Source organism: Ascaphus truei, chromosome 7 (assembly GCF_040206685.1).
Source record: "Ascaphus truei isolate aAscTru1 chromosome 7, aAscTru1.hap1, whole genome shotgun sequence".
NCBI lineage: Eukaryota > Metazoa > Chordata > Amphibia > Anura > Ascaphidae > Ascaphus > Ascaphus truei.
In genome coordinates this window covers 94,617,652-94,645,385 of record NC_134489.1, presented here as the reverse complement: position 1 = coordinate 94,645,385, position 27,734 = coordinate 94,617,652, and positions in this window count along the sequence as shown.

The following is a 27,734-nucleotide window of genomic DNA, read 5'->3' as shown; positions in this document are numbered from 1 at the left end:
TGGCTGCAGGCTTATAACCTTTTAGCTAAAGGGTTTAACTAAATGACTATTACTCATGAGCAGATAAGCACTGAGGTATTGTACTATATGTTGTGTCATTTTGTATGTTGCACTGGCCTTTCTGTTTTTGTTTATAATTTTTTAAACATTTATCAATTTATAAATTAGTAATTGATTATATTGAGTATTCTCCTTAATCTAATACATTTTTAGTATTTTGTATTATTAATTGTAAATCCCTAAATAAAGTTCCCCACCTTTTAATAATATGTCTAAATTATATATTTACATTTTTTCATTGCTATATCAAATGGATAATATATGTAATTTTCCGTATTGTATATATTATGTATCAATGCTTTGTAATTACACACTGGCAAAAGAACACTGTGACCAATAGGAATAAAGAAGGCGTTATTTATAAAGGGTCATCAGACGCAGAAAGTATGACTCATGACAAAGCCGAGTACGTGCGAAACGCGTAGAGTCACCAGCATTGCCATTCCCTGCTGTACCGTGTGAATGTCCAGTGCCTCTGCATTCCAACTGCCTGTGTTCCAATAGCCGGAAGTGACGTGACCGGGGAACCGGAAGCTTCACCAACTGGAGAGATGCCGGAACGCTGAGTAAGCACCTCGTGGAACAGCATCGGGCAGCAGTAATCAGAGACTCTGATTACAAATTTAGTTCTACATGACCGATTTGTTGCGCTTGTATGTAAGTGTGATTCTCATAAATTCATGAATTACACAGATCGCACTATGATATTTTCCACCCTTTTTTGAGAACACTGAACAGCTGATGATCGTTTGACCAGATCACCGCCATAGAAGTTGACTCCACCTATACACAGGCACCAAACAGAGTTTTGGAATTGCTTTATTTCTTATTGCAGAATGTGTGTGTACATCCTAAAGGACTGTCTATAGTAATCATATCCCCACTACAGGTTTGTAGGTCAGAGTTTTTCATTCTGCACAAATATAGTACTCTCAGGAGGATCCAATGTCACCTGTTAAAACTAACTGGAGGTGATACAAGTGTCTTCTCCTCATTTATAGTATTACGTCAATTACTTGGCAGGATATATAGTGTATATATACAGTATATATTGATTACCTTGGTCACACATTCTTGCAGATGTTTTCTGCCCTTATTATCTATGATTGACACATTGTAGTTTTTGATATATGGTTTGTTCAATCATTTTTTGTGGGCATTTCTGTGCTGTTAGCTTATTCTTGATCATGAAGTTGTATCAAAGCAGTTTTAAAGCTAAACTGGAACAAAGAAGAATATTTGATATCATGCTAATTGTATCAAGATATTTGTTTTTGCGCTGCGGTATGTGCACCAGTTTGTGTTTTAGTGCTCCATATTTTTCTCTTTTCTTTGCACCCAAAAATATAAAATAACCAGGTTCCATTGGTCATATGTCACATCTGTCACAACTCTCACATCCCTGGATAATAACCTGCACTCTATGTCAGGAACTTGATGTGAATGTTTCTTACATTTGACATAATCCTGAGTAAAAAATAATATAAAGGATGATTGCAAACTAAGACCTGAATTGCAGTATGTTGCAGTTCCAGTGTATATGAAGTTGCACTCTATAGGAATTATATAAAACCTGGTGACCTAATAGGTACATAGCATTGCAGGTTAAAAAGAAAGTTATACAATGTGAAAAGCACAGTTTAATATACACTGTAAGATGGCATCACTGGGACATAACACCCGAGTCTCCCCAAAGGCATCAGCCAAATGGTGTCACCATTTCCTGCTGTTCGCTACTGTTACAGCTGCTTGATTATTGGCTTGGGTAAAGTATTTCAGATGCATGTTGATGTATTTCCATCTTCATTATTCTGCTCCTACAGCTCTACCTCTGCACAATCCCACTTACTTCTTCCCCAACGCCAACTCCTTCAACTAACAAGAAGCTATTGGAAACACACCAACTTTCTCACCTCAAGGTTTCCCTTTTACCCTTCATTATAGATTGAAAGCTCCTTCGGGCAGGGACTTCCTTACCTACTGTAACAATGTATGGTTATGTTTGTTACTGTTTTTTCATCCTCCAACCTTATTATACTGCACTATGGAATATGTTGGTGGGATACAAGTAAATTATAATAATAAAAATAATATATTGCACTTACTCCCTCCCTTGCAATCTCTGTAAGTCTCCCAACAAACCCTTTAAATTGTAAGCTATCTGGGGCAGGGATTTCCTTTTCTACTGGTTGATTTTCTTTGTTGCACTTATTGTATTATAATTCCTGTTATTGTATTGTCTCTTTTGTAAAGTACACTGTCAGCGCTACACTGTCACAGAACGTCATACCGCCGGCACCTAAAAAAAAATCAGGTCACCGGTACACCGGAGTGTACTATTGGGTACACATATTTCTATTGATTTTTACTTGATAAATATTATTTTCTGATTGTACAGACTGTAATATTTTATGTTAGGTATACAACAAACGTTCACTGCCCTTCCACACATGCATATGCTCATTATATGTTCACATTATGCCAACGTGTCTGTACTAACAGGATGCAAGTGTTTGTCCTTCATAAGTACAACTTTATTTTTGCACAATAGTAATTCAGTGGCGTTCTGAACTAACTGAAAGAATTACATATATTTATGACAAGATTTAATAATTACAAACCAATGTCAAATGTAGATGTCAATTTTGCACATTTGGAAAAAGGGCTGAATAAAATGCTCAAAGGTATAATAAACATACCTTCTGTCTTTTGGTAGTAGTTATTGTTCTCCAGAGAAATACTTTGCAGGTTAGAATGCCTCTGGAAAAAAAATATTTCTTTCTGTTTGTTAGAGATGCCATAAATATCTTCTTTACCACGAAATATCTGTTTCCAGGCAGTGTGAAGGAAATGTGGAAGTTGAGCATTGCAGTTAGTATTTCAAACAATTACTAAAAGTAATTTTCATTTGACTGGAACTTTGCCTGTTAAATTCTCTATTATAGTTTTAGGAACTGAACAAAAAATCATTTAGAATGTGCATCAAACTTAGGGGCTTATTGGCTCCAAATCCGGCTAAGGCAAAATCCGAAAAAAAAAATGGTCTCAGGCACCGCCAAACACGGAAACACGCAGGGGAACCACCGAGAACCTGAAAATGCCCAAAAGTAAAAAGTCTACTCACCTGGAAGCAGTGGATTTCTTCTGCAAAAAGGTGGGACCGCGCGAAAGAAGAGAAATCTGTGGTGATTTTAGTGAGGTTGAGTCTGACCCAGCCACACTCCCAGACACTGTACCTGTCCTAAAAACAGCAGAGCATAAAGATTTATATGCGAGAAGAGTAGAAAACCATCAAGAACTGGAGTCAGGAGGGGGTCCAAATAATAAAAAAAATCTAAGATTTTTGGATCCCCTCCTGACTCCAGTTCTTGATGGTGCTCTACTCTTCTCGCATCTACCTTGGATTTAACAGCAGCAGCACGTCATCCAAACAAGGAGGTGTCCGTGAGTCTATTTGCCTTTATGCTATATTATTGCCCCCAATGAAATTGATTGTGGTGAGTCTCTCATCTGCTTTCGGTTTTCAGGGATTCATGGCTTTATTCCGCTTTATGGAATAAGGGTATCATGCAGTAAGCAGCGAAAAAATGCATTCGCCATTTTAGGAATTCGCCATGTTTTTGGCGAGTTAAATTGTCTGTATGCTGTAAGGGGCGAATCCCTGGCGAATGAATGCGCCACCACCATTTGATGAAATGGCGTGTAACCGGTGGCGGGACGGCTGCCTGGAGAGAAACTGCCGAGAAGCCGTCCCCTGGCGAGTTGTGTTTGCAGCAGAGAGAGATCCGCTGCTCTCTCGGCGCAAACATCAGCACAATAAAAATTATTTTTAAAACAACTTTTATTGATAGTGTACATGTGCAGGGGGTCTCCGGAGCTGAACCGCATTGGTTTCAGGTCGGGGGACCCCCTGCTTCCCGAGATACAGGCCCCTTTATGAGGTGCCGGTATCCCTCTGCATTTAAAGGTCCCGTACACGTGACCGCGGCATGTAAACAAAGCAGAGGGATACCGGCACCCCATAAAGGGGTCTGTATCTCGGGAAGCAGGGGGTCCCCGGACCTAAAATAAAAACGTTTCTGCTCCGGAGACCCCCTGCACATCTACACTATGAGTAAAACACACATATTAATAAAGACTCGTTCCTTACCTTACAGGGTATCTGCTACGGTAGCGAAGCAGCATGAATATTTATTTAATAATACTGTACAGTGAGCAGGGGGTCCCCCGAGCTGAACCGCATCACTTTGTGGACCAGGGACCCCCTGCTTCCCGAGTTGCAGGCCCCGGTATGTGTGATCGGATGGGCAGTGTCACCGCCATATTTATAGCGCCCCATAGGTTACGTGCCCGCAACAAACATGGCGTCCACACTGTAACCGATGCCCCAAACCGGGGCCTGTAACTCGGGAAGCAGGGGGTCTCTGAGCCACAAATAAATGCGGTTCAGCTCAGGGGCCCCCCTGCTCCCGTACAATATTATTAAAATACATTAATGCTGCTTCATTACCATAGCGGATAGCCGCTAAGGTAATGAAGGGGTTAACGCATAATAGCAGGTTTATTGGGGACAAATGCCCCCAATAAACATAGCAGCAATACACAACATACAATACAGTAATGGGCAACATTACTATTATCCACAAATGGATAATAGTGCAGTTGTCCATTTAAAATACATACACAACAATAAAGACATTAAATACATATAGCACTCACCCATGTGCGGCTGCCACGATGAAGGCCATTTTCATCTTCATCATGCCCATGCACCATCCGCTTCTGCAAAACAGACACAAGAATAAAAACATCCAATGTAATGTCCCCTAACCCCTTAATCACCATAGCAGTTATTAACCGCTACAGACATTAAGGGGTTAAGCCACCATCACCCACATACCCTCCCCCACTAACCCCCCCAACCACCCTCACCCACTACCCACAGGGGAGTCCTACCAAATACCCTTGGGGCCAATACCCCCTCCCCCAGCATATACAGTACAATAATGTGCCAAATAACTATTATCCACATAGGGATAATACATTATTTGGCCATTATTAAACACATTAAATACCGTAATAAAGTAAAGAAAATTCTACTAACCTCATCAAAAGAAGGCTCCGTCGCCAGCATCATCCTTGGGGTCCGTTGCCAAAATAATAAATAGCCAATACATCTCAATTACATTAACATACCAAGGAACCCCTTAATCACCTTTTCGGGTACTAACCTCAAAGGTAATTAAGGGGTGAAGCCATCCTGCAATGGCAACACCACTTATGCATAACATCCTCAATGAATTAAAAATCAATTTCCTACACAAATCTCAAGTAATCATTCAATCTGAAGCCTCAAATACCACTTAAAATATTGCTTTTACAGTGTATACATGTAGCATAACATGTAAACTACATGTACACGCTGCAAATCAATGTTAACAATACAGTAATCCAACTCAAATAGCCTGACATCACAAGAAGTATATTATGTCAGCAAATAAAGTCACCATCAATGAATTAACAGACATGAATTACATCCCTAAACAATTAAAATACCATCCATACCAATTACACAATTAACTATAGCTATCGTAACAGAGAACAAGTTCAAAACATACAAAAAAGGACACCAACAATTACAATATACTATAGCAAGCCTCTCCATAACCTACAGTACAACATAAAGCCCAAAACTTACATCTTTCTAATAATAAAATACATTTAACACACATCTATGCATAGCAGCATAGCCACAATGATTTACAATACAGAAAATCAAGCGTTAACAACTCTATCATTTCTTACCCTGTATGTATATATCTCTCTAGACATACATACATACATACATACATACAGTGGCAAGAAATGATATGCATAAAAAAAATGAAGACATGAAAAAGCAAAAAAAAACACATTAACATCAAATACATTTCTTTATTTAACTTACCATTACTTGCCCCCACCGACTCCCGTTGATCAGCTTACTCACGAACCAATCCACGAACAGGAACCCATAAAATAAAAAAACCTAAAATAATAAACATTAAAATAATAAAACACGACAATCCAGGGGTCTTCAAGTTGTAATCCATCTTCATCTGTATTCGTCTACCTTCTTCCGGGGTCTTCTTGCCGTCCGGTGCCACGCCCTGGTCTTCTTTCTTCAGAGGAGGTCCTTCCTCCTCGGCGTCTGGCTTCAAAATGAGACGACATAGGCTTTTAAAGGCCTATGACGTCACATTTTCGTCATATGGTTCCCATGGCCCTGATTGGGCCGTGAAAACCATGTGTTTTGGCCGATGTAAAAAAAAATGATGACGTCACTTAAAGGCAATGACAGCACAGCCAATCAGAATGGCTTTGCTGCAATTGCCTTTAAGATGACGTCATGAAAAGACACATGGCCGGACTCCCATGGTACGGCAGACAATCAGAGCGTGGGAAGTCTATCCCTACTCTGATTGGTTCAAGTACCATGTGATAGAGGCTTGGGGGAGAAAGGATGTGACGTCATTGAAAGCCTCTGTCACATGGTCATTGTGCCCATTACTATACTGTATGTTAGGGGGGTATAGGTGTTGTTGGGGTCATGTATATATATATATTTATATATATATATATATATATATATATATATATATATATATATATATATATTTATATATATATTTATTTAGTTAGTGTGGGGCTGGTGTGTGTATTTTTTATTATTGTGGGTAGCCCCAACGGTGTTTGTTTAGGGCTTGCGGGTGGGTAGCGGGAGGCCTTAACCCCTTCATGACCGTAGCGGTTAATACTGCTACGGTCGTGAAGGGGTTAAGTGCACCCGCAACCCCCCCGCAAGTCCTAAACAAACAACAAGGGCCAAATATCCCCTTCACCCACCCCCGCTACCCACAATAAACCTGGCACGGCTCTTTAACCCCCTCATCCGCCAACAAAACACCATTCTAGAGAGGCGAATAGCTCCGCTTAGCTACTCGCCTCTACTAGAATACAGGGTGGCTGAAAAAGTTGGATTTTTTGGCGGAAAGTGCCTTCTCGCCCCGCCACCGGCGAGAAAAAAAAAACCGCCAGCAAAACTGGCGTTTTTTTTTAATCTCGCCACTTTCTCGCCCGTTACTGAATACGGATAGGCTTTTTTGGCGGAAAAGTGGCGAGAAGTGCCTTTTCGCCACTTACTGCATGAACCCCTAACTCACATTCATGATATACACCTACCTGTGTTTTGGGATTGATCAATCATTGTACAGCTGGGTATTTGAGCATTCTAACAAACCTTTCTTGTCATAAAGAATTATATGAACAAAAAGACAGAGAGCGCACACCCCATAGTGTAACACTGTAACATTTAATGTAGGGAAGGGGATGTGGGGGGATTACAAACACTCACAATGTACAAGTGTATAAAAAGCAATTTGTGATAAAATCACCACTGAGGCAGGTAACGTCTCGTAGCAGGTTAGCAGTCCAACAGCAGTACTGAAACAAGGCACCCGACAACTTTTTTCCTTTCGAACGGTCACTAGAAGTTCTCCATGTAATATGGTAGTGGAGTAGGTCTCAATAATGCATCATAAACACTCTGGCCGTAAAGTGTGCACGCGACGTGATGACGTGATGACGTAATGTCGTAAGGTACGTCCCTGACGCGTTTCGTCACAACAAATGTAACTTTATCAAAGGGATTGTCCATGAACAGTAATGGCTATGCTAATATACTGGAGTGTCTTCAAAGATTCCGCCCCTTAAGGGAGCCCAGTGTGTAACAGGAATCCAAAATAATGAATTAAAAGAAAATTAAACGAATCACCCCAGCACTCACAGAAACATGAAACATTGTCTTGTGCATAGAAGGACTGTGCTGCCTTCAAGACACAGGAACCAGACCATCTATTTCAGGGCACAGCAGACCCTGGATCCTGCCAGAGGGTGGCTTCCCCCATGGACAGATACTGGCAAATGGAACCCGGCTTACAGGTACCTCTTTGGACTTTGGGGTCATAGGGAGGAAATAAACTAATCCCCCCGAGCCCTGCAGATAGGGACTGGGAAAGTGAGTTAGCCCTTAGAAAGGGATAGGATATTTATTTATTTGTGTGCTTCCTTAAAATTTGTCGAGTCCCTTTTTTGTCTGGTGAGTAGAGTTTTTTTTTATGTTTATGCTCCTTCTCTTCATTGTGCTAGAGAATATGGAACAACACAAAATGTTACAGCAATTCAAAGATAACATCTCATCCTTTGATCATGTGTGGTCTGCAGGCATTTTATTCTGATAGATAAGGAGATAAGCTATGCCACAAAAGCATTTTGTCTTTTTCTATGAAGATTAATTATCTTTATCTTCTTTCAAGATATCAGACATTCCAAATATAACTTGAATTTTAAATGCTAAATGCTGAAGGAATTCTGTTCATATTGTATGTCTTTGTATTGTAAGTCTTTATCTATATATATATATATATATATATATATGTAGCCCCGGGTTTGTTTAACCCTCCTTGACCTTCTCTGTAGCGTGGCGAGCGATTGCGGGTGCCGCCGGAGCCAGCGACGGACCCGCCGGCAGAAAGCGAGAGTGGGGGCTAGTGCAGGGAGCCGTGCGCTGTTCCCTGATGCGGCCGGTTGCCAGGGCCGCGATCGCGTTGCCGAGGTCCCGGCGGCTCGGGGAATAGGGCGCCGCCATTGCGCGATAGTTCGCACATGCGCAGGGATTGCGCATGCGCAGATAGGGGTAGAAAGCTAAGGCAGCCCTTAGGAGGTCGCGCGAGGGTAGGGAAGAAGAGGAAAAGGTTGCGGCGGCCATTAGGCGTTCGCGCATGCGCAGGGCAAGTGCACACACGGCCCCAATACAGATATAGCCTCCTTGGGACTACAACTCCCAGGAGGCATAGGGAGACAGGCACCAGGTGCCTGATAGGAGCCAATAGGGCTGGAAGATTCCCAGACAGCCCGATTGATACATTTCGCGGGCTTAGTGTCACGTCAGTTGGAGTTGGGAGCAGGAAGGGGAAGGAAGGATGCAGGGAGCGAGTGGCTCCTGCACCAGGTTAGGATCCCCAAGTCCCAGGCAGACCCCAAATCCCTGTTAGGGTAGGGGGTAAATGATAAGGGACGGCCCGAGATAGGAAGGCTGCCCCTTAGGTGTGAGAGCGTGTACAGCGTGTGCGGTGTGATAGGGCTGCATGTTGCTGTCTGCAGGTTGACTGTGTGTGCAGGGTGTCTGCTGCAGGCACTGTTAGTAAGTTAGTTGTTAGTGAGGCTTAGGGGACTTGGAGAGTTAGGGGAGTGGGACAGGTATTACCCCTGTAGGCCCCTAGGAGTTTCTGACATCCACCTCCTCTTAAAGGTTTTCTTCATTAGACCTCCTGCCGAGCAATAATAGAGCCCAGCGTAGTGTCCCACTCCGTTATCAGAGCTTCGAGCTCTTTGCCTAGGTCACGCCGTTGTTTCTCTGCCTTCTTGCGGCCAGCACGCTCAAACTCCAGGTCCTTCCTCAGGTCTTGAAGCTGTCCTTCTATGCTTCTTTTCTGGCTCAAGGCAGCTGCCAATTCAATTCCTCTCAGGGCCTTCATCTCTTCCCGGTGCTTGCTCTGGGTTTGTGTCAGCGCATCCTTCAGATTTTGGATCTCTGTAGTTTTGTCGCTAGGATTGCTGCTGCTTCTGTTTCCCATGCCTCTTTCTCCTGGGAGTTCTGATTTTTGGTGATGGAGCAGGCTCTCTGCTTCTCCAGCTCTTTCTGCAGCCTGAGGTTGTCCTCCTTTATAGCTGTGAATTGCTGGGACGTGTGTTCAGTTATCTGCTTCAGCTCTAGAAGTCTTTCATCCAACTTCAGTTTTTCAGATTCCAAGGTTTGGACATTTTTAGTTTTTTCATATTCCGCTTCCAGTGATGCTCTTGTAAGGCTCAGGGTGGCCTTCAGCTCATCATGTTGCTCGGCGGGGACCCACTGGGTACTCAGTCGCTCCTGTAGCACTTGTTGCTTTAGTTTATCCAGCTCTGTTTTTAACGTGCAGACCTTTCGCTGAGAAACTTCTTGCTTGCCGATGAGGCGTTGAACGTCTTGTTGGGACGCCTGATAGAACCGTTTCCAGTCAACAGTCTTTTGGTCTGGCTCACTTGGATTTCTGCTTATGGCGGTATCGGTAGCCTTTGTCATGCCAAGGCTAGTAGTCACTCCTGTGACGATTGCGCCAAGCGCTCTGTGTTGTAGTCCATCTCTGGTCTTTTCTAATACCACGGGGTAACCTTTCCCTGCAGCTTCTGTTGCACACGGAGGTTGTCCATTCCGCGGGGCCACATAGGAGTCCTCATCATCCTCTTTTGAACTGCAAGATCTGTGCTGAACCGTAGAAACCCAGTGCGCCTGATGCCCCACAGAAAAGTTACATTCCATTGATTCCGCGTTCTGAGGGAAAACTGCGGCCACATGTCCAAGTTCATGGCATCTGTAGCACTCTATATACCTTCCAAAACTGGGTCGGCGTTTGGTCTCCAGTCTACTGGGAACAACGAGACCAGAGTCCCTCCTAGGTGCTGTGGGATTCCCTACTCCCTTACGCAAGTCAGTGAGTCCTTGGGGATTCCTATTCAGTTGAACAGTCTTATCGGACCTCCTGGAGCGCAGGAAGCGAGAACCGGCACACTCATCTGGGCTTGAGCTCTTGGACATCTCTTCGGCAGTCAAGTAATATTCGACTAAAGCGACTAACTGTTCGGCGTTTTGGGGTCACTCTGGCTCACCCACTTCTGGATGGTGCGGGGGAGGCCTCTCAGGAACCGGTCTATAACGACTCTTTCGACAACTGCAGCGATGGAACATACCTCAGGCTGGAGCCACTTCCTTGCAGAGTGTATAAGGTTATAGAGTTGAGAGCGGGGTGTCTTCTCTAAATCATAATGCCAGGAATGGAACCGTTGAGCCCGAACCGCGAGGGTGACCCCTAGCCGTGCCATAATCTCCGCCTTCAGTGTGTCATAGTCTTTAGCTTGCTCGGGCTCTAAGTCATAATAGGCTTGTTGTGAGTCACCCAGGAAGGGAGCAATTATTCCCGCCCACTCCTCAGCTGGCCACCCTTCGCGTACTGCGGTGCGCTCGAAGATTGACAGGTACGCCTCAATGTCATCGTCCATCGTCATTTTTTGAATGAGGTGCGTTTTTACCTGGTGAGCGACCTGTGGGGCCACTCTAGGCTGGGCGGTAATTTTCTCTCCCAACGCTCGGAGCTCCTGGTTTAGGCGAAGTTGCACCTCGTTTTGCTCTTCTTTTAGTGTCCGATGTAGGGACAGAGCCATCTGCTGTACTAACGCCGCCGTGCTTTCAGTTTGTGACTTTGTCATCTGTAGTAAACCCTCATTATAGGATTTTGCCATCTCCTCTTGGGTCTTTGCCAGTTGCTGCAAACCCCGCATTAAAATTGCAGAATGTTCCGTTTGCTTGTGCTGAAGCGAGGTCAGAAATTCCTCCATTTTCCCTTTTCACTGCCTTGTGGACTGCCCGCATTCTCCACCAATTGTGACGTCTCAGTCCCAGCGTCGGATCTTTTGTCCAGATCAAAGGCAGGAAACACTGTATTACTCTAAGCAGGGTTTTATTTACAGGGTATAAAGCAGGTATAGGGTTAACTCATAACACAAAACGGAAATAAAAGACCTAACTCCTTCCAGGAGTACTGACTAATACTGCTTAGTCCCTAACTAGTCGTGGGAGAACTAAACTCTTTCCCCACTTTACCCAGTGTACCTGCAGCAGGTCTCCTTTCAGATCAGTCTACAGCAGCTTCTCTCACCCTGTCTGTATAACTCTCAACAGTGTGTGTCTGGCAGCATGGGGGGGGGGGGGGAATCTCTGTATCACTTCCTGACTATACAGGCTAGGCTAATAAGCTCATTAACTCACAGCTGCACAGACCTGTCCAGAATAATTAACACTATGAGAGCTGTAAAGTCCCACAACTGCCCCATTCTAGCCCCTAGAGGGCAGCGACGGCACCACAATATATATATATATATATATATATATATATATATATATATATATATGTATATGTATATGTATATGTATATGTATATGTATATGTATATGTATATGTATATGTATATATATATATATATATATATATATATATATATATATATATATATATATCGCCAAAAGTGTACTCAGCGCTTCACAAAGAATAAAGTACGTGGAATTATAATAATACAATAAGTGCAGCAGAATCAGACAATAGGAATGGAAATCCCTGCCCGAAGAGCTTACAATCTATGTGGAATGATGGGAGAATTACAGACAGCAGATGAGGGAATAAGTGCTGTAGAAGGCAGTGCTTGGCCCCAATGGGTGGTAGGAGTGACTGTGGGTGTGGGACAATAGCCATGAGTGCGGGCTATTGGGATGCTTGATTTGTGGGGCGAGTTTTAAGGTTAGTTAGTATTAAAACAGAAGGTTAACACCATCTACGGGGAAGAGATGGCAGGGAGGCATGGGTGAGATCAGATGTGTACTGTATGTCTGGGTTCAGGCTTAAGGGAGATCCCCAGCAGCAGGAAGGAGTAGATGGAGGGGGTGAATAGAGGATTTATGTGGGGGTTTTATTGAGGGGTAAGAAAGTTGTTGGGGGAGAGGTGTATAATAATGGTGCAGTTGGGAGTGGGGAAGTTGGAAAGAACAGAGACGTTCACAAAGGAGTGAGGAAACAGTAAACAGTAAACATTAAAGGCAATAGGGAGGGCATAGTGAGTTGCAGGAAGAGACGCTTCTCAGTTATTGGAGGATAGGAAGAGTACAAATTATCACAGCATTTTGAAAGTCAAGTTCTCACAGTTGCAAAGTTGTTGTTGTTGTTGTGCAGAGTCCAGATCTTCCTCTAATCTTCACCTCCAATTTAAACTCCAAAATTAACTCTACAGACACCTTAAAAGTGACACTTGGATGTTACACATAACCATATGTCTCACAGCCAAGATAGACTGTCATAAATACTCTGATCACATGCATTTGACTATTAATTAAGGGGAGGGTTTGCCTAATCAACTCACAGAAACATACCAAATAGTTAATTAGATTTTAAGTTCTGTTGCAATTGATAGAAGTATATGCTCATATACAGAATGATGGTAGTTTCTTTTCCATAAAAAGGAAAGCGGCCTCCCTAGCCATAGGCGGGTAGGCTTCATGACCAGGGGGGTCTGGCCTTCCCCTCGCTGGCCCGCCCCCACACCTCCCTCCTCAGCATAGGGGAGGAGTTCCCAGTAGGTGGATATATATGCATGTATATGCTAGTGCAGTCGCTCTTAATGGTTGCGGCCCAGAGGTAGGCCCAAAGGGGGAGGGCGGCCAAGGTTGGCGCTTCATGGTCTGCCCCCGCAGTTGAAGTTTCGGCGCAGGGGGACAGGGGGCGATGGCCGGTGGGTGCCTGACTCTGCTCCCGGCGGCTGCTTCCTTCTGGATTTGTCCTGTGGGTGGGTAGCATTTGCCCGCGCGGGGGGTTTATGGGGAAGTCGGGGCAGAAAGGCTGGCGCGCGACCATTTTACCTCCAGTTCCCGTCTCCTGTCTTTATTTGTACGTTACATGTGGGTACAAGGCAGGGGAGAGGGGAACCGCCTGGAACCTCCCTGGTCATGATATAATTTGAAATTCAAAACATGTTGATTACAAATCAAGGCTATAAAAAAATATAACTTAAAACCTAAATTGCGCAAAAAATAGTACTTTTCTCCTGCTTTGATCTCCAAAATCAGCATGCATGACAAGTCAATTATTCAGTTTAATCAAATTCATTTTCATTATACGTAGTAGAGTTTTGCAGCTTATGTAAAACAGCCTGTAAAATGGAAGCGTTCCATGTCAAATGAGATCGCTGCAATGCAGTAAATGTGATATTCACTAATGACAAGTATCTGAATTAACAAGAAAAAGCCATTCTCTACTATTTGCATGAGAATGCAGTGTGTTAAAATAAGACCAAATTAAGCCATATCTACATTTCACTCATGCTGTTACAAGTATAATTTCATAGTGATCTTGCTGTTTATACATTAAAGTCATATTGTTAACAGGAAAAACTGTAAAGTTGTTTTGCTAAAGAATGCTTAGAGAGTTTGCAGTTAATTAATATTTATTGGAGAGATTAGATTTGTTTATTTGTAGTGGCATCAGATTCAATTATTAGACAAGCAGAGAGGCCTGCCTCAGTCTGTTCTAGTAGGACTTGCCTTGCCGCTGGTTTCTGTCCTACCAGAGCCAATTCATTAGGTTCCACGGTGGTGATGGCAGCGTACGCGGCGGTCCGCACACCAGTCACTAACTTCAATTAGGCAGGCCCCAGTGTCTTCTTGCGTGTTGGCTCACGCAGTGCGGTGGAGCAGCAGCCAGCAGCGGAGACAACACAATTGTGTTCCCCTGTGGTGACCCAGTCACATGGTGCGCTGAGAGCCAATACGAGGGCAGATAGCTTGGACCAATGGGAGCGCAGTGCTTTGAGCTGTTGAGCTGTGCCCCCCCCACCCTCCATTTAGGCCATGCCCCCTGCACCTCCCATCCCTCTCTACAGACCGCAGATCACAGTTTAAAGCTTTGCATGCGCCGCCAGGACACAAGGCGTGCATGGAGCAGCCATGCAACCGGGCACTTAGGCTAACAGTTAAAATCAGCGGTGCTCAACTCCTCAAGAGGAGAGATGGGTGAACCAGCCCAAATCCGTTTCCCGGAATTCCCCGAGTTTGCCATTCAAAATCCGTTCCGGGGTGTAAATTCCGCCGACAGATTGTTACATTTTCAATCCACGTGGATTAATCCAAAACCGCCTTTGGATACAATCCGCTGGTGGATTTTAACAATTCATCCGCAGATTCCGCAATCCGCTTGCGATTTTAACAATTAAATCCACGGATGGATAGGTGGTGTTTAAAAAAAATACAAAATTACGCAAAACGAGAGTCGCCATTTTTGAGACTGATCAACGGAAATCTGACCAAATGAACCGGCTGATCTGAGGCGGATCAAAAGCTGCAAAAAAATGTGCCCATCTCTACTCAAGAGCCGCTAACAGGACAGGTTTAAGGATATCCCTGCTTCAGCAAGGGTGGCTCAAGGTGGATCAGTCATTTTGATTGAGCGGCCTTTGCTGAAGCAGGCATTTCTTTAAAAAGTGACCTGATGGTGGACCTTTAGGAATGAAGTTTAGCACTCCTGACTTAGACAGTGTACCTACCACCTGACCCCACCATAATCCCATTCCCCATCTGCAACTGTACACACAGCTGCTCATGTTTTTCCTCTGATGGATCAGGTTTTTCAAATGGTGGATCAGGTTACTGGGCAGGTTATACCATGGAATTTAGAATAAAAAAATGCTTTTGGCGCATGTTAGACAATAACAAAGTTAGAGAAATAATGATTTCAGAGGACAGCTGATGTAGGTATCTTTTTTCCAGCATTACGAAATACTTTTCGATTGCATTCGGTTAAAGACTAAAGTCGTTGCATATTTTGGACATTTATATAATAAACTGGAATTTAGCGAAAACTGGATATTAGTTCTAACAATCCTAAAACAGGACCACAAAAGTGAATCAAAGACCCTAAACTACTGCAAATATTGTAAAGCAACTCCCGATATACATACAGTACATTACACACTCAGCTTGTGTTGTTTCTTGGTAATCTTGCTTGCTATCCATCAGTATATCATAATTAACTGTAAAATTAGATTACCTATTCAAATGACAGAATCGTGTTTGCAGTTCATACCTATTGATACAGAATACATTCTTTTCATGAAATCTCCATTTGGGATTGTCATGAACGGATACAAAGTGAGAGACAATTTCTCTGTTGCTCATCAAAGAAACATTTTACACAAATGTAATTTCAAATGACATAGGCTAAATGATGACCATTCCCAAGGCCTTTCCAAGGCTAGTAAAGTAGCTACGAAAAAGCGTCAGTATGCCAGCATTCTTCATATCTTTAAACCAACACACTAAAACCTTCACCGAGTACAGATAAAAACTTCTGTAAAGAGCACATGAAGTGCACACCCCATTAACTTGGATTTAAAAGAGATTAACAATTTATATTTTTCTTACAATACATTTACAAGATAATTAAATACAGTTTGTGGGGAGAATAGAGTAGAGACATGGAATGGCCCCTCAAGAATCAGATTTACTATGAATCATAAAATAGTTTCTGCTGCTTATATTTCTCTCCCTTAATGCCACATTTTTACCTGTTTTTGGCATACAATTACTGCAGATTAATAACACTTCATTCTTGTAAAAAAAAAAAAAAAGGCAAGCCTTGTTTCTGCTCTTGAGAAAGGTTAAAGGATAATTGTTCATCCACCTATCTGCTTTGTTTGATATTGCCACAGCTGAACACAAATTTATACACTTTTCTTAACATGGCTTATACTGCACATATGAAAAGAAAAGAATACTGTACAAAATTAATGCTTTAAAGAAGGCAGAATTAATTATATACTCAGTGAAAGGAAACAGAGCCAGTGCCTCAGGTAAAGCATTTTGAATTATTTTCAAGAAATGGTTTATTCTTTCATTTTACTGGAATACAATCTGACTGTCACATTAATCTTTGTTCCTTGTATACATTGTAATTGATGTGAAATATTTGGAGAAATAGGAAGTAAAGAAAAATGGATTCTATTTATTGCCCGACCAGAATGAGTTACAATAGCAAATCTTGCAGTCAAATTTGTCATAACCTTGGTTTTATGAGCTTGTAAATAGTGAATGTTTGGGAAAAGTTGCATTGATCACTTCATTATATTTATGTATCATTCAGCTCCCAGCAGAATATCTCAGAGAAAATTACTTTTTGTTTCTTAGGTTTTTGGTTTGTAGCACTTATAAGAAATCCATTCATGCACAGAACTGCAACACCGAAGTTTAAAGGTACATTAATATTTATTTAATGTCACACTTTCTTTGAGAATTCAGGTCATTCTTAAAGTTGGTCAAAGCACATTGGCTATGCATGAAGTTCCAGCATTAATTTCAAGTTAATATAACAAATAAAGAACATTGTCAAGCAGATGTCTCACAGTAAAATGAGCCCTTGTCTGTCTGCCCTAGGTGTGCTCACCTTAGTACACCTTCCTTTCTAGGTAGAAAGCATTCTAGCTGTGTAAATGTCTTTGTTTGGAAAATAGTGGTACCAACAGCTCCAATTTGCTGATTGTTCTTAATCTTACTGGAGCTATGGGAACAGGAGATATTGATTTGGCTATGCTTAGAAACCAGTTGAAACTAAAAGCAATTCAGAAGCAAGTAAAGAAAAAGAAATAACGTTGTTATTCACGGCTCCTTTTGCTTGAAGGGAGCCACAGGAAATTGTGCATTAAAACTTGTGCCAGTGGTAATGTAACATTGTGCGATAACGGGAGTAATAACACCTGCTACTGTACATCTGTATTGCATACATTAATTATGAAATGATGGCCCGTTGTATACTAATATTCATTTAGCCCCTGGGACTTTAACTAAAACATGAATGGCTTCATGGTCCTGGTAGGAAATGGCCCCTGTGCAGTAGGCTGTTAATTGTGGGTGACTTCATATGCCAATTTGTGCGTCAATGCAAGAACCTTTTTTGATACACGGCATATAGGCGCTCTTACACATTTAGGATTCGGACAAGCTGTATAAAGATGTGTATGGCATCTGGGACAACTAAGGTACAGTTAATGTGTGCAGCTCAGTGGAGAGTTTTGTGAATTAATAATCCGTGCATTCTTGTTCTTGCAACAGGTGAAACTTAAAGCCACTGTTACTAGTGTAACGGTATTTCTGAACCGGCCTGACCCACCCAATGTCACATTGGCCCCTGTGGTCTAACCGGCCCCCATTACAGTGTGGTAGTGTCTGGTGGTGCACCTGTTGGCAACAGGACTCCTGAGTCTCCCGCATGATGGTGTGTGGGGAGGACCCGTCCAGACAGGCAGCTGAGGTAGTGTGCTGAGTCTCACCTAGTTCCAGTGCAGCGCCTCCACCTCATCAGGGTCCCTGCGTCCGCATGGGGATGATCCTGTTGAGGAACTCCTCCGTGGTGCTCCTCTCTTTACATTCACTCCACACATGTACACGAGAGGGTTTGTGATTGAGAACATCTTTATTGTCTTGAGTGGGCTAGCTGCCCCTCGCAGTAGATATCTAGCCACTCATGTTCAGTCAGTGCCTCCCTTTAAAAGGTGTATATCTCCTTAGATAGGGATTCCCTATCCCCGCAGGGATCACTGCCCTGTGCCAGGTCCCTGGACACAGTCTCCTCTTCAGTTACTATAACATAACCAGAACTCTCAGTAACTCAGGCTAGTACTAGAACTTGAACTTCTGCCAGACTCCTCCTCCACTTAGCAGAACTAACTTTAGACTCAGTGCTGTGCCTTATGTACACTCTGGAAGCTGACACACCTCTGACATCACTAACCATGGAGTCAGAGCATGTGACTACTCCCATCCATACACAGGGCACCCCACCAGGGTGTGAGGGCAAACCTCCATAATTACTGCTGGCATGCCCACAACTTACCAGGCCTTACTGTCAGCAGGAGAGATGACTGTAGCCATTTTACATGACCGCTACACTAGATATGCGAGAAAGGGTCTGAGAGGGAGAGAGGGAGAGAGAGGGAGAGAGGGAGAGATAGGGAAGGGAGAGAGGGAGAGGAGAGAGACAGGGGAAGAGAGACAGGGAAGAGAGAGAGGGAAGAAAGAGAGGGGCGAGAGAAGGGGAGTCCTATTTAGTATAACACCTAAAGAGATACTTGCAAACACACCTGAAAAATAAGCTAATTTACATATGCATAATATATTCAATGATCTAATTTCCCAGGTATCTCAGCAGTGTTGTATAGAGGATAGTTTTGAGAGGAATATAAAGTGTCAATGGTTAGTTGCAGCGGCGGATTTCAAGATCCACAGCCCCTCGGCACTTACATGTGACGGCTGCCTCCGCCCTCCTTCCGAATCACAGCGTCACAAACGTGACATCACACGACATCGCGTTGCCATGGTAACGCCACATCATGACGTCATTTGATGCTGCGATTTGGTAGGAGAGGGAGGACTGCAGCAAGGAGGCGGCTGCCACATGTAAGTGCCCTCCCATCAGGCCCGATAGGCTCGAAAGCGCTGCAAATGTATATGGGGCTGGAAATATTTACCACCCCAACATTTTGCCACCTAGGCTGGACCTAACGTGCCTAAGGGAAATCTGCCACTGGTTAGTTCACTAAACAGCAGAGAGGGGGAAGAAAAGGAGACGGAAAAGTCCTAATGACTATCTTTTATTAGCCCAACTGGTGACAACAATAGTAAACAGTAAAACATTTTTACAAGTCATATTGCACTTGTTATGAAAATACCACCCACATTTTCACGTACATTGAAGGCATTGATTAAACAATTGTTTATATTACATTGGTAAACATTCTAAATTCTCTATTACAAGGGTGCTCAGCTCCAGTCCTGAAGACCACCCAACAGTTTTGGTTTAAACTATATTCCAACTTCAGCACACGTGGCTCAAACAGAAATTACAAAAATGTAATTAATATTTCCATTGTTTAACTTATTATCCTTCTACTCAAGCAGTGCCACCTATTGATTTGGTAGTATGAACAAGCACTTTTGAAGACATTCACCCATCTCTATTCCTTAGTGCAGGGGTGCGCAAACTTCTGGTGCTGTGCCCCCCTGCCTGCTCTCCCCCAGTGTTCGTGCCCCCCCTTACCTTAGTGCCGGCATCAAATGATGCAGCGGGGTCATGTGATGTCATGTGACCGCGTTGCAATGGTGACGAGCATCAAACGCCGCCACGTCATTTGACGTGTGTTGCCATAGCGACGCGTCGCCTGAAGCCGGCTGAATCACGGTAATTGTTACTGCTTAGTAATTACATTTCTTCAGGGGAACATTAAATAGTTTTTCGAAAACGTATACCCCTTGAGACTCAAGTGTTAAAAAAAGTGCCCATATAGTACTTTGTGGGAGTTATTCATTCAACTGCAATAGTGCTGATCATAGCACTATTCCACAAAAACCCCATTGAAGTGCCCAATCGACATTATAGCAGTATGATGAATAACCCAATAGGAGTCACACATCTACATATGGTATAGGGATACAAAAAGTAGATTTTTTTTTACTGCTCGACCATTCTAACTTAAAGCAGCAATACTCCTTTCAAACTTATGTTTAACAAAATGACAATTATTTTTATATGTAAAGTATGTGATAATGTATAATTCTACATTCTTACTGTACCTAAGCTGGCAATCATTTGGTGCTCCTGTTAAAAATCTGTCAAAATCCTGATTGTGTGCCTAACATAATGTTTGCTTCAGTCAGTGCAACTAAGCAGCTACAATGTATCCTTATAATTACTAAGGTAACATAATCTCTTGTTACAGTTAAGAGCTCAAACTGTTGGCAACATTTGCAACAAATTATCCCAAACAAGAGAGGGTTGCAAATTTTTTGAACTGCTTGGGAGTTGGGTTAAAAACCTGCTACTGAATAAAAAAAAAAAATTAAAAATGGCATTAAAAATCGCTATTAACTAATACTACATAACTTATTTATTTAAAAACATAAGATTTCAAGTTTTGCTGATTTCATTTTAATCAATATATACAGGGGGTATAAATAAGATATGTTTTATTCACCTCAGATTGGCCAGTTCCTTTGGTCTGTGGATTTCTGCAAATCCGTCTGAAAAAGGCTAATCCGCCATTATCCAAAGTGTGTCCTCGATTAATATACTGTATATATATATATATATATATATGAGAGAGCGCGTGATTCAATTTAGTAGTGTCTCCAGTTGTATACAGATCTCGCCATGCTTACTATCCTTGTGGTGACCTGAGGCCCGAACACGGACTGTTCCCGGTACGTCTACAGCCAGAAGGACCGTAAATCTTGGATTAAGGAGGAGCTGGACAGAACAACTGGACACTGTCCAGCCCCTTGATGATTATATGTCCAAAATGGAATCTCGGAAAAAGGAGGCTTACAAAAGATAAAATCTTTAAGGCATATGTATAGAATGTGCAGTGACACTCGAAGGTCGGGTTGCATCCAACAGTGTCACTTCTGGTTCTGGCTGCCAGGAAATTAAGGAGAGGCTAGTACCAGTCCTCTACCAGATGACCACTGTCAGATTTTCCATTAGGCTCGGGCCCAAGGCGCCAACATTTTGGGGTGGCAAAAATGTCCGGCCCCATTTGTACTTGCTGCGCTCTTGGGCCTATCGGACCTAATGGGAAGGGACTTACTTACCTGTGACGGCCACCTCCATTCTTCCACCCTGCTTCACTTCAAAATTGAGAATCAAATTACGCCGTGGACGTCACAAACGATGTCACATGGTATCTCGTTGCCATGGCAACCGTGACGTTGCGACATGAAATTACGTCATGACATCAGGTTGGTGACATCCGCGGCACCATTTTCCGCTGGATTCTGAAGGAGGAGCAGGACGGCAGGAGGGAGGCAACAGACACAGGCAAGTGTCTAAGGGCGTCGGATTTGGAAATCCGCTGTTCCAGATGAGTCCTGATGAAGCTACAAGCCCAGCGAAACTTGTAGAGTCACAGAGCCTACCAGTGATTCAGAAGATGTAGAGAGGACTGGGAGAAGCCTCTCCTTCATTTCCGGTCGGCCGGAACCATACTGCTGCGACACACTTTATTCGAGCAAATACCCAGTATGTACCTGGCAGATACCTGGAATGCGCCGCTCCTCACCTCTGACAAGCCCCGTTGCGTTTGCCTTCCCAGCCATGGTTCATGCCTGGCTGACGGGCGGCTGATCTGTTAAATGATAATGATTAGGATTTAATAGGCTGCAATGCTTCGCGTGTCTACCAGATGGCATAAATTCATGAATTGTAATGCAGTATATATATATATATACTGTGCAGTATTGCAGCCAGCGGGAATAAAATGCTTCAATCCCTGCCTGGAAAATAATGCAATGCACTCGGGCAGAAAACAGTCACAAACCTCAATACACCCGGGTATACCCGAATTCGTGGGACTAGCCGAGCTCGAATAAAGTGTGTCGCCAGTGTAAGTGACGCTGTTGGAAGCAACGGACCCGTGAGGAGTGGCGAGATCACGATTCACCCGACCTTCAGAAGACACTGCACATTCTATACAAAAGCCTTAAAGATTTTGGGCCTCATGCAGAGAGCATAGAATTTTAAAAATGGCGAATTTCATAAAAAGTAGCTTTTTTGGAGAGTTTTATTCTCCATATGCAGAAAAGTGCGAATTCTGCTATGTTTAACATGGATGCGTGTGGCGAGTTTAAATTGGCGAGATGCGCGCTTCAGAAACGTGTAAAAACAAATTCGCGCCTTTTTTTTCCCCTTTACTATAGGCGGCGAGCGCCATCTTGCCATATTTTCGTGGCGCGGCAAAAATGCGAGAATCGCGCCTTTTTTTGGCGCGAACAGCCACTACTTGCCGTTCGCACCTCTCTGCATTCGGAGAGTTTTAAAAATGGCACGATGGAGGTTCTCGCCAGCCGCGAGGCGAGTTTTAAACATAGAAATAAAAAAATGGCGCGTTTTTCGCAACTCGCCATTTTATGCCGTTTTCTGAGGGAAATTGAACAAAAAATGGCGAGTTTTGAAATAACGATGCTCTCTGCATGAGGCCCTTTATCTTGTTTAAGCCTCGAATTTGGAAGGTTTTATTATAGTTTACTTTTGTTATCAACCGTCTGCACTATTGCTGTGTTTCTATTCCTCTTCTGAGATCGCTGGGATTACCTAACATCCACCACATTGCGACAGATTTGCCATATTCCTGATTTCATCACTCCATTGTGAGCATAACCATTGGAGGTTATTGCACTATTTGAATACTACACTTTATTTGAAATAATGCTCTTTATAGTTCTTATTTTTTCCTCTCCTTCAGTACAGTCCTTTACTCCCCTTCCTTTTTTCGAGATTCCACTTTGAAGAGATGACAGGAACAAGTCTCTATCCAAAGGTTGAATGGAGTACACCATTTATTTTTTATATTGTGCACATTATTGTATGGCACCGTTGTTTATGTATTTATATTTGCACTTTTTTGGGGGCTGTTATTCACTCCAATTAAGTTCCAGTGTATTCTCTTTTTATTCACTGACACTTATTAAGTATTTAAACAGAGCGTAGCATGCCACCTTGGATTTTTCTAGGTTTATGCCCAAATATGCAAATTGGAAAAAATATATATCAATGTGGCGCTCTAAAATTATATTCCTATATAAACAAGTGCATATAAATATGGTGATACTAATACAAACATGTGAATGCCGCTTAACCCAGAGGGGGGGGTCGTTCTCTCGATCCCGTGGACGTGGAAGAAGTGAAGATCATCGGGAAGCGCAAAGTCATGTAAAACAGAAACACATTTCCTGATGGTGCAGTATTGTGATGTAGATAAATAAAAAAAATTTTTTTTTTTTTTTTTAAAGTGCGGTGTGCTAAGTACTCACAAGTGTATGGTGAGTGTTGTTCCCATAAAGGTATCTTTCAGGGACAGCCTGTCTACCCGTGGTAGAGGTGGGTCAGTGTATCTAGGTGGATACTGAGGACCTTAGGTAAAAAATGAGGAAACAGACATAGTGCAGACTGTACGAAATATCTATTAAAATGGTAAGTGGATGTACAATACACTCACAATGTATAAAAGAATAACAAGCGTTTAGATCACATATTGGATCTCTGTGCAAAGCAGCTGTGTTAGTCCCCCCTTCGCCTCGGCGTGCGTTTCAATGATGCGTCTCACCCAAACCGGAAGTGACGTCATCTGCGCTTGGCTCTCTGGGGAACTTCGATCCTTTAGTGGTCTTCTCTCATCAGGGTTCACTCTACGCGTTTCTCCGTATAGCGGTTTCATCAGGAGTGGCTACATCTGTGTATAGCCTGGTAAGGGAAGTGTTCCCTAATAGGGTGCTCTAAGATGACATCGGTGAAGACTTAATTATATAATAAAAGGAGTCTTCAGGGAGTCCAGGATTCAATGCTTGACGAGCAGCGTTGTCTAATCCCCAAATCACACACTAAAGACAAACAAATAGTGGCAGCAAATGTAACCAGACACTGTAGAAGGACAAACCGCTATGGGGGAAAAAAAACCTCTAACCTGACCGGAGTGTATGTCCCACCCGGCGGTCCCTTCTCTGGCGGGTCACATGTTCCCAGCGGGTCCTCTCGGCAGAGAATGTAGATACTCACATCTGCCTTCCTGGTGCCGTGTGCTGCTTATCAGGGAGAAAAGAACTGTTCCACTGCTCTCTTCGTGGCGTGCATCCGTCCCAGCAGCTGATAACAAGGTAGGTGAAAGGACTCTGAGCACTGCAAAAATATCAGGCTGGCGGCAGCGTGCAGGAAAAAACTTTATTATGGCATAAAAGCCCGAATTTATAATTTTAATCTAGAATTTTTAAAATAGCGAAGATTATGATGTTTAAAGAAAATAGGTACTATAATAACAGTCTACAAAAAATGGGCCAGCTCCCAATCCACATTGATACCTTGTGGGTGGAGGCTGTCCATGCAGAAAATTCAAGACATCTCTTTTTGATTAAGAATTTTTAGTCTGTTTCCACCTCTTGTCATAATAGGAACATGTTCAAGTCCCAAGAAGGAACATCATAATCTTCGCTATTTGGATTACATATCCCCTTCATTCATGTAAAGGGGTTTAATTTATTATGTGGTTCTACTCTGCTTAATACAAATTGGTATTAATTCATCTTAAATGTATGGAATTATTATTAACTTAATCTGTGTTTATGGGTGATAATATTAATGTCTGTGATATCCTATATGCGTTTACTATTTGGATGATTTACCCCCTTTAATTGTACATGGGGCTTTATTGCAATTTTTATTGTTCTAACAATGAATGTGGAATATCCAACTAAGTATTTAATGTATATATTATTTTTATTCACAGACATTTTGTTTTCTAGTACTTATGGGTTCTTTTACAATCATATTGTCTGTTACCATAACACCTGCAAATGTAATACTTCATATAATTCTAATCATTAGTCCTCTTATAACACTCCTGTTTTAATAGACATAGGATTCTTTACATGTGACACATGTTTTTAGATAATTAGCACATTAGGTGTTTATTGTTTTTATATAGTTATAAATTAGCTTAGAATTAGTTTTCTATATATTTTTTCTTATGATATTATCACATTTATATAGTCACAATGTTAGGTCATTTATTTATTTATTATGTATAATTATTTTTTTATTTTTATTATTTTTCACTTTTTATGTATTCGTTTTATTATCTCATTAATAATTGAAGTTATATGTTTTGTTTACTGTGCTGTTCTCCATATGTCAGTTTGCTGAGGCGGCTAGGTGATTGCCCTTAAATGACACCATATGTTCCTTGCCAATCTTATTACCTGTTCATTACCGGTTCTCATATTATATCAGCAGCAAAAGAGTTAATCCCTCTACATTACGCTGTGAGAGCCGTCCTGTCCATTATGCATACATTCTTTAAACTGTAGGGATTACATCATAGGAGGGTGGGTACTCCCATCCTCGCGCGGGAATTTACGGCTATTTAAGGCACATCTCTGGCTGCCATAAAGCACTCTTTGATAAAGTCGTAAAGACGAAACGCGTCAGAGAATTGTTTTGTATGTCTTTTTAATTCGGGCTTTTATGCCATAATAAAGTTTTTTCCTGCACGCTGTCGCCAGCCTGATATTTTTGCAGTGCTCAGAGTCCTTTCACCTACCTTGTTATCTGTGTATATCCAGTGACAGATTTCCCATTAGGCTCGGGCCTAAGGCGGCAGAATTTGGAGGTGGCATGCTAGCTTGCTGCCCCATGCATGCGCGATTGGCGTTTGCCACGTTGTGCATATGTCAGCGGCACTGGCCGCTTCTGCGCATGTGTGAGTGAAACTGGCCGCTTCCGCACATGTGTGAGCTGAGATGGCCGCTTCTGCACATGCACGAGCGGTGCTGGCAGCTTCTACGCATGCGCGATTGGCAAGAACGTGACGTCACGTTGCCATGGGAACAGGGGGGCAGCATCAGATAAGTGCCTAAGGGCACCATTTTTTAAAATCCGCTATTGTATATGTAACGGGTCCCCCCCCAATCGCAGATTATACTGTGGGTGCGGAGAACCATACAGTGTTACTCGGGTGTGGTGCGTTACTTGTTGGCTCACAGGAGGGCTGAGCTTCCGCCACGGGGAACCTGGGGCAATTATGATATTATGAGTAACCACTTACTCGGTGCAGCGCCTCCACCTGCGATGGCTCCCACCATAAGGGGAGTGGTTCCTCGCAGGACACATACAAATAACCAATACACAGTGATGTATAATAACTAGTGACTTTACTAACATGCAAGACAACATATCACGGCAATACCATAATAACCTTTGTCCCTCTCTAGAGGAGACACTTACTGCATCGCGCAGGACGCTTCCCCAACACCAGGTGATCCCACCCAGTGTCCCGAGAATCCCCACCCAATGTCCCGTACTCTGGGAGAGAACGTGTGTGACTGCGCAGTCACTATTAAACTAAGGGCCCGTTTGTGCACTTGTTGACTTAATAGTACCTGCCCGAGCACTCCCGTGCTCGGATCTCAAACTGGCTTCGCAAAGGATCCGGCGACCGAAGAACACCGGAACCACCTCCAGGACGATCCCACCTGAAGGACTGCTGCAGCCGCAACGATGAACTGCGCCCACCTCAATGCACGGAGGCAGCGCCCGCTGAATCCCTAACTGACTCCTATAACTATATGGACAATACTGTACAATAGGCCGTCCCTACAGCACAGCAACCTTGATGGCTTAGGGGGAAACTCCTAGGGACCTACAGGGGATAATAACCTGCCCCACTTCCCTAACTCTTACCAGTCCTGACTATTACTTAACTGGTCCCAGCGCCTGCAGCAACAAGCTGTGACCTACTGGATGCTTGCAGCCAACATGCTGCGCAACACTGTGCCTGCCTGTCAGACCTCACGGCACTAACTGCCGTGACCCTGACAAGACAGCACACTAACACTAAGGGCAGCGTTCCTATCTTGGGCCGTCCCTAGTAAATTACCCACTAATCTGGTGGGGAGTTGGGGCCTACCTGGAGTGTGGGTACCTATAAGGGTGCAGGAGCTGCACTCGCTCCCCGCACCCTTCCTTCCCTCACAGCTCCCTGGCTCCATCTGACTAGCGTGGTGCAAGCGCGCGAAAATGTATCCAATCTGCAGGGACATCTTAAGCCCTATTGGCTCCCTGGCATCACGTGGGGCATGCAGAGGCTCATGGGACTCGTAGTCCCTGCTCAGAGCCTTCCCTGGTAGGCTAGGGCTTCGCGGGCTTTCTATCCACTGCCCTGCGCCTGCGCAAGCTATCGGGGGCTGCCGTGACTCTCTCACTACCTTCCCTACTCTCGCGCGACTTCTCCCTAGCTCTGGGGCCTTACCTGCGCCTGCGCGATCACTGCACATGCGCGAGTCTCTCCTCAATGGCGGCGCCCTCTTCACTAGCCGCCGGGACCCTAACGACACGACCGCGGCCTTAGCAATGTCCCGATCACGTCCCCGGCAACCGGCCGCATGCAGGGGAAGACGCACTGCTCCCTGC